The sequence below is a fragment of the Polypterus senegalus genome, chromosome 12 (assembly GCF_016835505.1).
Source record: "Polypterus senegalus isolate Bchr_013 chromosome 12, ASM1683550v1, whole genome shotgun sequence".
Taxonomy (NCBI): Eukaryota; Metazoa; Chordata; class Cladistia; order Polypteriformes; family Polypteridae; genus Polypterus; species Polypterus senegalus.
Genome location: NC_053165.1, coordinates 64632125 through 64644797, shown reverse-complemented (window position 1 = coordinate 64644797; position 12673 = coordinate 64632125). Strand labels below are relative to the sequence as shown.

The 12673-nt window shown below is 37.6% G+C and overlaps 1 protein-coding gene across 2 annotated transcripts in view; it reads right to left on the bottom strand.

The window, feature by feature from the left end:
- The window catches only part of LOC120540853 (huntingtin-interacting protein 1-related protein-like), a 67848-nt gene that overhangs the window by 47146 nt on the left and 8029 nt on the right, over positions 1 to 12673 (bottom strand). The gene's annotated exons all lie outside the window — the stretch shown is intronic.

The window sequence follows — 12673 nt, the reverse complement described above, 5'->3', positions numbered from 1 at the left end:
CAGCAGACTCCTGCTTATCCCTTCATTTATCAGCTTAGTTAAACAGATTTCGACTCAAGTTTACCTTCAAGGTCACATGCAGAACACCTGCAACTAGCCATATTGCCATTTCCTTTCTTAAATAGGTAACAAAGAAATCCACAGCTTAATGAGCAGCCTCATCTTAGCATTCTGTTAACTGCTACACTCGGTACCAATAGTGCTTACTCATGCTGCTGTAAAAGTAAGTGAAGATGATCGATCATTCATAAAAGAAATAAAAAAAATAATATGTATACACATATAAACACACATATACATAAATATATACATACATACATATACCCACACACAGTATACTGTAAACTCCTCTTCATTACGGAAATACCTATTTCCTCAGAGCCAATATTACCACAAGAGTTTCAAGCAACATTATGGTTACAAAACAGTTACAAGCAAACTACTTAAAGAATTGTATATTACAGTCTAAAGACTTCAGTTTTTGTTTTTTGTATTTTCTGTATAATTCTGAAATTCAAATAATTTTGCATTTATTCATTTATTCCAATAAATTGTATTGTAAATCTTAACCAATGTAGGGTGATATTTAATACTCTTTTTACATAGGAAAATAGATTACAGATAAACATCAGCAGTTTATTTAGCATTCCTCAAGGTTGTCTTGTAATAAAAAATTACTTTTTCAGTATATGTAATAAACTTATATAGAGAATAAGTGCACTGAATATTTTAATTTTTCAAGGTTTCACACAATGAAGTCTAAGGAAAGTGAAGAGTCAAGTAAGAGGATGTTATTTTTAAATTAACAGAACCTAATAAACATTTGAAATGTGCTAGCGCACCCAAAGAATACTGTGCAAGATAAAGTTCTTTGTTATCGCTATCCTGATGACACATTTGCACAAGCAGACCAGGAGTCATGACAAGCCCTACACCTAATGCTGCACTTCTAACAAGGCCAATCCATTCAGCCCTGCACACAGGAGTGTTATGAGCCAGAGACAGGATAGCAACCCACAAAAAGACGAGCCACAAGACAAAAACACACGTGGGTAATTCCTTAATGAATTGGTAATCAACTAATACAGGGGGGTGTGGACGGAGACTGAAACAAACATTCACGCGTAAGTGAAGAAAGTGGGCAATGGCTGCCCTGGGAAATAAACATGGGTCTCAGTTAATTAAGATAATGTACCACCTTATTACACAAACTATAAAACTCACATTTCCTCTAACTGCTAACACCTTCCAGATGCTTACAATGTTTGCTTGAGAATGTTATTTGTTGATCTTTGAAAAAACATATTTAAAAAAAAAAATTGATATAGAATGTTCCATAAAGTGCAACAATGCAAATTTCACTTTAGCAATACCTCAGGAAATTTTTACTCAACAGAAGATTTCACAAAACTCACTGAACATTAACACAAAATCAAGTACAATAAATGGGGTAGTATGTATTATGTACACAAATAAAAAGTAGAGCAAAATGAAAAGGAAATTAAACCAAGCAAACAACTTCAATAATATCACATTTCAAAACTAAACACACTGGATCAAATGAAGCAAGCAGGTTGCATAGACAGACAGATTGGTACAGTTGTGGCTTAATGCCTCTTTACACATTTACAGCAGGTGCTTCTGTTTGTGTGCTCGGTTCATTCTGTTCATCATTCAGCATGTGCTGCATTAGGCCATACAGTACAAGCTGTCTGCTAGCTTCATTTATACATTTGTTTGAGTGCGCATGCATGTGTACACTTGCGTGTCGAGTACATGCATATTTTAATAAATGATACACCTCAAAAACTACTCATGCAAAACTTTTGCAAATCAATAGGCCAGGCCACATGACTAAATGGAGCAGACTGCAAAAATCAAAATTAAATGAAAAAGTTTCTACAGCAGGTATCGTAGGACATGGATAAAACATGACAGTTAAGGGAGGGAAGGTACTGGGACAAACAGGACTGGAGCGGAGCCAGTAACAAAACAAACATTGAGCAACTTGCTTGAAAAAGGTCCATTTTATCCCCCAAATGTCCCCATTGCACATAGGTTACCACACATACACACACACACACAAAATGCTAAAATTAATTCTCTCTACATTTTGAACATTATAAAATCAGAATCCCATCAACAAACTTCTATTTACACAAAAGTAAAAAGAACACATTCTCAGCTAATAACACTCAGTATTAATACTTTAAGAGTTGGTTTCCTTAATTAATGAGCTTATTAGCTAAATTGTTATCTTTAACACAGACGTTAATGCTGAATGATATATTTTTTTTTTATATTTTCTAAAGGGTAGTGATCTACCATGACCCTTTGTAATTTACAGTTTCAAGAACAGACTTTTTTCAAGGGTTCACTTGGGGTTCATAGGTTATGAATTTGGAAGCAGGATGCTGGTCTGCCTCAACTAAGATGTAGGCTGCTTCTTCATTAAACACTGAAGTGCTGTAATATCCTTTTCATTGAAGTTTTCTTAATTTCCTTTTGGTCAGTTTCCGCAATCGCCAGCCTCTACCTAAAGCATTTATGTTATCTAAATTATTGTACAGGCATCACAAAAGTATACCAAGTAAGGTATTTCTTTAAAAAGAACATAAACAAAAATGGGACTGTACCTCTCATTTAACCTACAAGGCAGTGGAGACCTTCAGAGGTTGAAAAAAAATGCTCATTCAGCTTTGTATTTCCTTATCTATGGGATTCAATTGTTAGCTCCGGCTTTTTGAACACTCCTGCTTAATTTGCTGCTACTTAATATGATTGTGTGTTTGTGTGAACACTACCAAAATGTATAATATAAAAAAATTGCTCCAAATTTGTTAGATAATAATAATAATCATGTACTTATTTATCAAGCCTGCTAAACCTAGTTAAGAGTCCCAGGGGGCTGAAATGTATTCCAGGATCAATGGGGACAGGAAGGACTACTGATGAATCACCAACACATTGCAGAGCCAACTCACACAGCCACACATCCCAATTAATTTAACTTGCATCAGAATCGAAATCACCTTATTTTCTAGCATGTGAAACAGAATTGACTCTGGTTAGGTGCAGAACATGGGATACAATGCAAAACCAACTCAAGACAACACAATTGCAACCCACCATTAGCCTGAAACTGTGCAAACCACTACACAAGTGCAACAATTTATTGCACAAAGCATTTGTAAACTTCAGCAGCTAACTCAGATAGAAAAACTAAACAAAATAAGACAGGTATGAAATAGTGCAAGTTGGATTAAGTATGAAGTTTTTACGAATATAAAAACCGCACAGTTACCATTTACATTTATGAATTTATTTATGAATAGACAAACAGCACAGTTACCAGTTATATGTTGCAAAAACACTTAGGAGTAAACCCAAATAAGTTTGTTTAGGATGTGAACAATTTGAGAAGACGCTGCGAAGATGGTGTGTGGTTCAGGTTGTAACAGACTTGCACTTCCTCTGTGATGGCAATTTAGCAAACAGATGGCTGCTGGGGCAGCTACAATCTTTCTTGATCTCTTTTTTCCTCTGGCAATGAACAGCTGTTGTAAGGGTGCACTGGAGGAAAACTGAAGTACCATTGGGAAAACTCACATAGATTTCAGAAGAACGTGGACATTCCACACCAACATCAACATGCAAGACTTCAATTCAGTACAGTGCTGCCATGGCATCAGGAATTAAAAGTGATAAAAGAAAATTACAACTGGCATTATATTTGTCTGAGACTTTAAAAATAGTTTAAGTAAATAAAAACTAGGAATTACGAAATGCTTTCTCCCTGTAAAAAGAAACTTGACAGTATACTGGCAACACATTAAAAAAATTATGTATTAGTAACCATTAATAAATCTCAACTCCTAATCACTGCCAAAAAAATGAGTTTGCTGAGAGACCGACTTCCAAGACGTTTTACAAACAACACTGATAACACTACTTGGCAGCCTTCTATTCCTGCAAAGTGTGTACAAGACAGAAATCACTTCAGTGCTTAAAGTGCCCATACCTATGGTTTCTGCAGCATTTCTCCCTTTATTTCTTCCTCTGTTTTAAAACTAATATTGTAACAAAATAATAAGTCTGAAATTAAGCAGAAAATGTATATTATTCTCAGTCTTTCTCAGAATGAAAATACATGCTTAGCCAAATAACTCAATATCAAATGCTAGTATTGATAAATTACAAAATGTATTTTTATTAATAAAAAGCATGAACAATAGTGTGTGAGGTTTATCTTTGAATGGATTGTACCCCAGAAGAATCTAAAGAGGTTTGATCTATTAAAATATTTACATCTACTCCTCTCTCTCCCTCCCTATAAATATATATATATATACAATAGTATATGAGGTATATATATATATATATATATATATAGAATCTAAAGAGGTATGATATATATATATATATACATCTACTCCTCTCTATCCTATATATATATATATATATATATATATATATATATATATATATATAAAAATGAAAGTGCAACGATTTTGTGCATGTTTTAATGTCACATTTTGTGTCGCGGTTTAAATCTTGCTTATTTTAAAACCTACATATATATGTTTGGTATCATTCTTTTACAGAATTTATCGAACTTTAATGTGACGTTGTTAGGTTTTCAGATTCTTATTCCATTTTTAAATTATAAACTAAAATATCAATAAAAGTCATGTTTTTTATTTTTGATTGAGTAAACTTTCTTTCACAGGAACAAACTATTAAAAAAATGATCTATTCTTAACACCAATGTTTGTATTTAGGTGATTTAGTTAGCTGAAGTTCCAGTTACCCATTGCATGCCACTTTAGTTTTCACATGATTTTCCTGCTATTTATTTTTTAAAAAAATCTTTTTTATCTATAAAAGAATGTCAGTTAAAACAAATGGATCGTTTATTTAGTCTCTTATAAATACTCATCGAGTATGCTGGATCTCAGTTTAACAAGAATACTCCAATCGGTAAGAGTAAATATTTTATTTTAATTTCATGATTTTTACTATGTTAAATAATAATTAATTTTTCATTTATGTATTTATAGAATTACATGATTTTGATTCCAATAAATAAATAATTTTTCTTTTGTACATTTACAGATTTTACTAATATTCTGGCCGCCAAACGCGCCACGGGGGCTTTCCCCCCTAGTATGAATTATAACATTTCTGATTAAATTAATGAGTACACAACTTGAACTATGCTTCAAAAAAACCCTGACCAATGCCCAAGGACCCTCAATCTTCCTGGACATATGGTTTAAACATTGAACTTTATACTAATAATACTGAAACCATAAGATTTCCTTAGGTTCCATACGTTTGAAAGCAAATAAAAGAGGGCTGCACAATCTGACATGTTTTGCAGAGAAAATTATACAAAGCACTGAAATTTTCCAGTGTCAATAATACTTTGGGGGGTACCCAGGACAGATCATCTGTCACCAACGGAAGTAGCTCTGCTAACAAAAATGTTGCCAGCTACTTGTGGAATACACGGCGCTCCAACACCTTAGTGTCAGTGACGGCTATAGCAACATTTTTCATGAGCTCATATTATACATACATCTAGTTTTCATGTGCTTCAGTTTAAAACACCACCTAAACTATGCAGCCATCCTGTGAGACAGACTTAAACCGACATGGTGTTTAAATGATTAAAATCGTGTTTTAAATTCTTTAATTACTAGTTCAACCGGTTTTAAACGGGCTGCTTTTTCCTCCCCCGCGACGATTTATGTCAACAAGAAGGACAAAGGTGCAGTTCTCTGTGATCCCCTTTCAGTAATCCTCATCTGGAAGAAATCTTTTGCAGTTGGGTAACACAATATACAACTATTTCACTAGAGGGCTATCCTCACAGGCTTTCCAATTGATAAACATGCAATGTTTGTTGTATTTTACTTTATTTGCCTTTAAATAATACACCCACTAAGAGCTTTTATATTACATTTTGAAAGGTACCAGTCAGAGCTGTAATGCCATAAAAATAAAAAAAATATTTCACACTGCAAATGTTAGTCAAACAGCTCAGCTGGAATATCCAACCCCTCCTTAAGTAACTTCAACTTTGTGACTGATGCCTGAACATTATCCTGAAGAATTTGTTGATATTGGGTTGAATTCATCTGACCCTCAACTTTAACAAGGGCCCCAGTCCCTGAACTGGACACACAGCCCCACAGCATGATGGAACCTCCACCAAATTTGACAGGAAGTAGCAGGTGTTTTTCTTGGAATGTGGTGTTCTTCTTCCGCCATGCAAAGCGCTTTTTGTTCTGTCCAGATAACTCAACTTTTGTCTCATCAGTCCAAAGCACTTTGTTCCAAAATGAATCTGGCTTGTCTAAATGAGCATTTGCATACAAGAAGTGACTGTTTGTGGCGTGAGTGCAGAAAGGGCTTCTTTCTCATCACCCTGCCATACAGATGTTCTTTGTGCAAATTGCGCTGAATTGTAGAACGATGTACAGATACACCATCTGCAGCGAGATGTTCTTGCAGGTCTTTGGAGGTGATCTGTGGTTGTCTGTAACCATTCTCACAATCCTGTGCTGCTCCTGTATTTGTCTTGGCCTGCCAGACCTGGTTAACAGTAAATGTGCCCATGGCCTTCCATTTCCCGATTCCATTCCTTACAGTTGAAACGGACAGTTTAAACCTCTGAGATCGCTTTTTGTAGCCTTCCCTTAAACCAGATTACTGAATAATCTTTATTTTCAGATCTTTGGAGAGTTGCTTTGAGGATCCCATGCTGTCTGTCGCTCTTCAGAGGAGAGTCAAAGGGAAGCACAACTTGCAGTCGACCACCTTAAATACCTTTTACCACTCATGATTGGACACTCCTGTCTATGAAGTTCAAGGCTTAGTGAGCTCATACAACTAGTTTGGTGTTGCAAGTAATCAGGACTGAGCAGTAACAGGCATTCAGATCAGCAAAATTACAAGGGGACTCACATTTTTGCACAGCCAGTTTTTCACATTTGATTTAATTTCACACAACTAAATACTGCATCACTAGAAATCTTAGTTCAGAAAACACCCCAGTACTCCGATGTTCCACGGAAATGAAAGACATACCACGGTTATCTTTCCGTTTGAAAGGAGAGTCAATTATTATACAGGCTGAGAGGGGTTCCCAAACTTTTTCATATGACTGTACATACATACACATACACTAGGGGGCCCCGTAGTGCACTATACTCGCTTTACTCTTCCACCCCACAACCCGAGGGGCACACTTCACGCTAGCCACTTCCTTCACAACGTGAGCAGCAGAGATGCGGAGGGTGGGGGGTACTGGCAAACACACACTCAAGACAGATCAGCTACTGGCTTGCTGCTAGCTGCTACCGAGCTGCATGTTGTGCTGCGCATCGATCATTTAAAAGCCTGTACAGCAGCTGTCCTTTTGTCTCACTTCCATGTCTCGTGGGACGTCAAAGTGTCTTCAAGAACTTGTTTTTAAGTAGGGAATGACGTGCAAGAAGTCGTGCGGGACTTTAAAGTGTCTCTCCAAAATGATCACAGCTCCACCCAAAATTTTTTAATATATATCTCAATTATAATCCTGAGAACTTACCCTTCATAATATACATTACAGGTAAACTACAAAGGTGTTCTTGGACCCCAAACTCAGATGCCAAAACTCTTCTACATTTTCAAGTAAAACTTTTTCATTAATTAATATATACAGCATATGAAGTACTACTTTACTTTGTATGTGGATGTACATGTTATACACCTTACAACCACACACCCACACCAAAAATGAATTTTACATTTCAACCTTTTGCACATTTTCAGAGTGAATTTGGGTTTTTGTGGATAACAGAAATTCAAATAAGCAATCTTCACAAATGTAGAAAGAAAAAAAAATGTGATTAGGAGAACAAGTTAAGAGGAATTATAGAAGCTTATTATAGTCATCCAAAAACATTGTGGCACTGTTTTACAGAAGAACCGAGGTATTACCAGCTGTAGCCTACAATATCATTGCAAATGAAAGCAAGAAATATCTTTGTGAAACAAAACGATTTTTGTTTGTGGCAGGAACAAACTTCCATAAGGTACAGAAGACAAAGAAATCGAAATATTACAGCAAAACTAAAGCATTCAAAATAAGAGACAAAATGAACAGTCAGTAGGTCCCACTAAGTAAAGATCACTTACCATCTAGCCACTCAAGACAGCGCTCCAACAAAAGACCCAAGTAAACTACCCAAATCGAGCAGCAGCAAGTGGGCATCATGTGAAAGGGTTTTGGTCAGCAAATGTTTATTATGATGTCCAGTTGCTAACCGAAGTGGTGGTGTACACTTAGGGAGAGAAAAAGACATCCTGAGGTGTTATAGGTGAGCATATTGAAGAGAGGCTCAGTCTTTACAAATACTTCCATTTGGAGAGTGAGAAAAAGGTGAGGAAGAGGAAAAAGCAAACACACCAAAAAAAATCAAATAGGAATCTGGGAAAATAAGGACAGAACGCACATTTCGCTATCTGAGGAAGACATACATCTTTAAAATAAAATTAGAAAAGGATGCCTTTTTCTCTCCCTAAGTGTACACCACCACTTCGATTAACAACTGGACATCATAATAAACGTTTGCTGACTAAAACCCTTTCACCTTTAATTCAAACGTGTTGGTAAAGCAAGATACACAAACACGTAAACACATTTTTTAATAGCTAAGATGTATATGTTGGGAAACCAAGTACTTCATATTTTAAATAGGCAGACAAATCAAAATTTGATTCCCAATTTTTTTAAACCAGAAATACTACCTCAACAGCCACTGTAAAAATGTAAGAGCATGTTGTCTCTTTTAGCACCAAAGTCCAGAATGGAACAATTCTGACTAACAAATTCTGTCTATTTTAGACCACTGCATCAAAAATACTTTTGTGTTTCTGTATTTTTCTCGCCTCGCAGTTACGAGACCCGGGTTCAATTTCCTGGTCCTCCCTGCGTAGAGTTTGTATGTTCTCCCCGTGTCTGCGTGGGTTTCCTGCCACAGTCCAAAGACATGCACGTCAGGTGAAATGGCGATTCTAAAGTGTCCCTAGTGTGTGCTTGGTGTGGGTGTGTGTGCCCTGCGGTGGGCTGGCGCCCTGCCTGGGGTTTGTTTCCTGCCTTACGCCCTGTGTTGGCTGGGATTGTCTCCAGCGGATGCCAGTGACCCTGTAGTTACGATATAGCAGGTTGGATAATGGATAGATGGATGGATTTTTCTTAAAAAGTAAACACAACTCCACAGATTTTTTGAAGAATAAAAATAATCAGCAGAATGTTCACTGACAAACAACACAAAGCATGCATACATACAGAGGAAAAGTGTTTGGCGGAAGTACATTTCTCCTTGTCTATGAGGCTCTAAATCTATTTCAGATTTTTTTGGACCTGTAACAGGAAGTTGGACTAACAAAGCAAATGCCCACTGAAATGTGATTCAACAAAAACAAATTCCTTTACTACCACGTGGCCCTGAACTGACCTTCACCACAATCAGTAAATCAAACACCGCAGAGGCTAAAGGAGACCAAAGGACATGCCTCACAGTGGGATGTCAGTCATGTGGCCCAAGGACCACTGCGCTAGGAATGAAAATTCTAACTCAGGCTCTTCACAGAAAACAAAAGGCAGTCTTTTACAAAAACCGAAAAGCACATCACACTGGTGGTAATCATGGCTGGTCAGGCTCTCCTGTTTTCTCATTTATCCTTGACCTCTCACATGCATTATTCTCAGTATGAGAGGTCATTGACCCGGAGGTGGGTGGGGTAGGTTGCTTATTTGGAAACACATCCGACACTAGCTAGGTCAAAACAAACAGGACATGAACGGCACTGTGCAGGATGGCCTGAAATCTTTTATAATAATGTAGTTTTCAAATATGGCCAATGATATATAGTAGCAGAGGTAAGCTGTGTGCCAGTACTATTCTGTGCCATCTTCATGACTCTCTACAGTGCTTGGCAGATCTAAGCTGCAGAGGGGTCACACGTGGATGTAGCGCTATCAGCAGGGATGAAATCCACCATGCACACACTTCAGAAATGTAAGGGAGTGAAGGCACTGGTTAGCCGTGTTCTGCCCATATCAGATACCGACTCATCTCCATTCAATTCCCATATCATGACTTGCAGCTATTTGTTTATTTAGTTTATAGTAATCAGATTACTAGGACAGCATTTTTTTCACTTAAGAAATATAGCAAAAGTTAGACCTCTTATAACTATGCAAGATGCTGAAAAATGAGTTCACGCTTTTGTTTTCAGTCGGCGAGATTACTGTAACACACTCCTCTCAGGACCACCCAAAAAGGACATACAATGAGTGCAGAATGGAGCTGCTAGAATCTTCACTAGGAAGAGAAAATCCGAGCACATCTCTCCAGTTTTGATGTCACTACACTGGTGACCGATGCCATTTAGAGTGGACTTTAAAATACTGCTTATGGTTTACAAAGCCTTCAATAATCTCACTTCATCTTAGATTTCAGAATGTCTTTCACCTTACACTCCAAATCATAACCTCAGTTCTTCAAATGAGGGTCTGCTTAGAATTCCGAGAGCTAAACTTAAAAGAAGTGGTGAGGCGGGCAGGCGGCCTTCTGCTGTTAGGCACCTCAAATCTGGAATAGCAGACCAAGAGAAATTCATCAGGCTGATACGGTGGGGCACTTTAAAAAACTGGCTCTCTCAGAGCTTCATCTTACTTTAATCCTGATGCTCTGTATATTCAATTCATTCTCAATATCATTCCTGGTGGCTCCATAATCCCTACTCTCTCTTCTGTTCTTTTTCCGGTTTTCTGTGATCTGCGCCACCACCACCTGATCAAAGCACCGTGATGTCCTTACATTGATGGATTAAAGGCCAGAGGTCCACATGACCGTCATCTTCATCAAGCTCTTCCATGTGAACCCTGAATACCAGGAGGACTGATTGAGGTCACTGATGTGAGGTAGAATGTCTACAGGCGGCTGGGTGGTCTCGTGGCCTCAGAGCCCCTGCAGATTACATTTTTTTCTTCAGCTGTCTGGAGTTTTTTTTTTTTGTGGTTTTGTTTTTCTGTCCTCCCTGGCCATCGGACCTTACTTTTATTCTATGTTAATTTATGTTCCCTAATTCTATTTTCTTATTTTTTTGTCTTTTTTCTCTCTTTCTTCATCCTGCAAAGCACTTTGAGCTCAATATTTGTAAGAAAATGTGCTCTAGAAATACATATTGTAGTTGTTGTGGCCTTGAACGCAAAAGCATTAGCGTGGACCTCCAGCAATTACAGACATCATGAATGATCCAGCATTTCTTACTCAGAAAAAGCCAACTGTTTTCTTAACACTAACCATCTATATGTTTGTTTTGATGGATCCCTAAGCAAATTCCTCACTGCCAACACATACTGTACCTCCCAAGATCCAAGGAGTAATCTCTAAACCTATTCAAATTTACAGAAAACACCACCTGCAGATTTTCCCGTCTCCTCTTCCCTTCGGCACACAATCACTTTTCTCACTGGCTTTTCACATATCAAACTAGAGAGGTGGCTCCAGAAATCCCTGCACTCCCAAGTCTTGATTCTGTACATATGTAAAATATTTTTAAGTTCAGCATTTTTCTGAAGTCACAAGCTTGAAATCTAGCACTCAGGTACATTTCAACACAAGATAGTTTCTGGCATATACAGGGAGAGTCAAAATGATGTTAACACTAATGGTACTGCTATGTATATGCTTGTATACAATTTTTGTGGACAATTAATGTGCCACATATAGTCCATGTGTTGAACATGACGTCAAACGAGTTGAGACATTCCTGTAAATCATCTTGTACAATTGAAGTGCGTTTTGTGAATAAATTGTTTCTGCCATTCAAATGTTAACATAATATTGTCTCGCCCTGTAATCTGACCTTATGTCCCATGGAGGCAGCTCTATGATGGTGTGAAACACTACAGTGTGCTCTACTGACAGAGAAACCGCACCACAGGTTCTGATGGTGCTGTGATGGAAAGCACACTTGCCTTTTAACCAAGAAACCAGAGTTTGATTCCTACCCTGTGCATGTAGCTGCTTCTACCACTAAGCATTTCTCTTAGCATTGGTATCTTATACTCAAGTCACATCAGGTGAAAGAGTATTTTCTCCAAAATTATTTATTGCAAATTTGAGGTTTTTGGTATCAGAAATCAAAATAAAAAATATTTTAATTGCCTTCTCAAAGGCTATGCTGGTGCATTTATTGCAACTGCAAGTTCTTTGCACCAAATGGGGAAACAGAAAACACACCAAGCACAAAGAAGCTTTACAATAAACAACTGGATATCAGAAATAGTTACTGCAAGCACAATATGGTTTGGTAAAATAAAGCCCATACTTTTTCCCCCTTGTACCTTCTCACCTAGTTATGATGAGGTAACAGTTATGAATAAAAATCCCTATCTCCAGAGCAGCTTATAAGTCATCGGCTCTGTTAGACAGGAGGTGACGCCAACATCACCTTCTGTTTGTTCAAAAAGCCAGGCATCCCAGCCAACATCCTTGTCACCTGTTCTCCAACATCGTAAGGAAGCACTGCAGATGTCACACAAGTCGACACAGCACACACAGAGGGCACCACTCCCTGACCTTCCAGTGTTGCCAAGCTGGCATACACC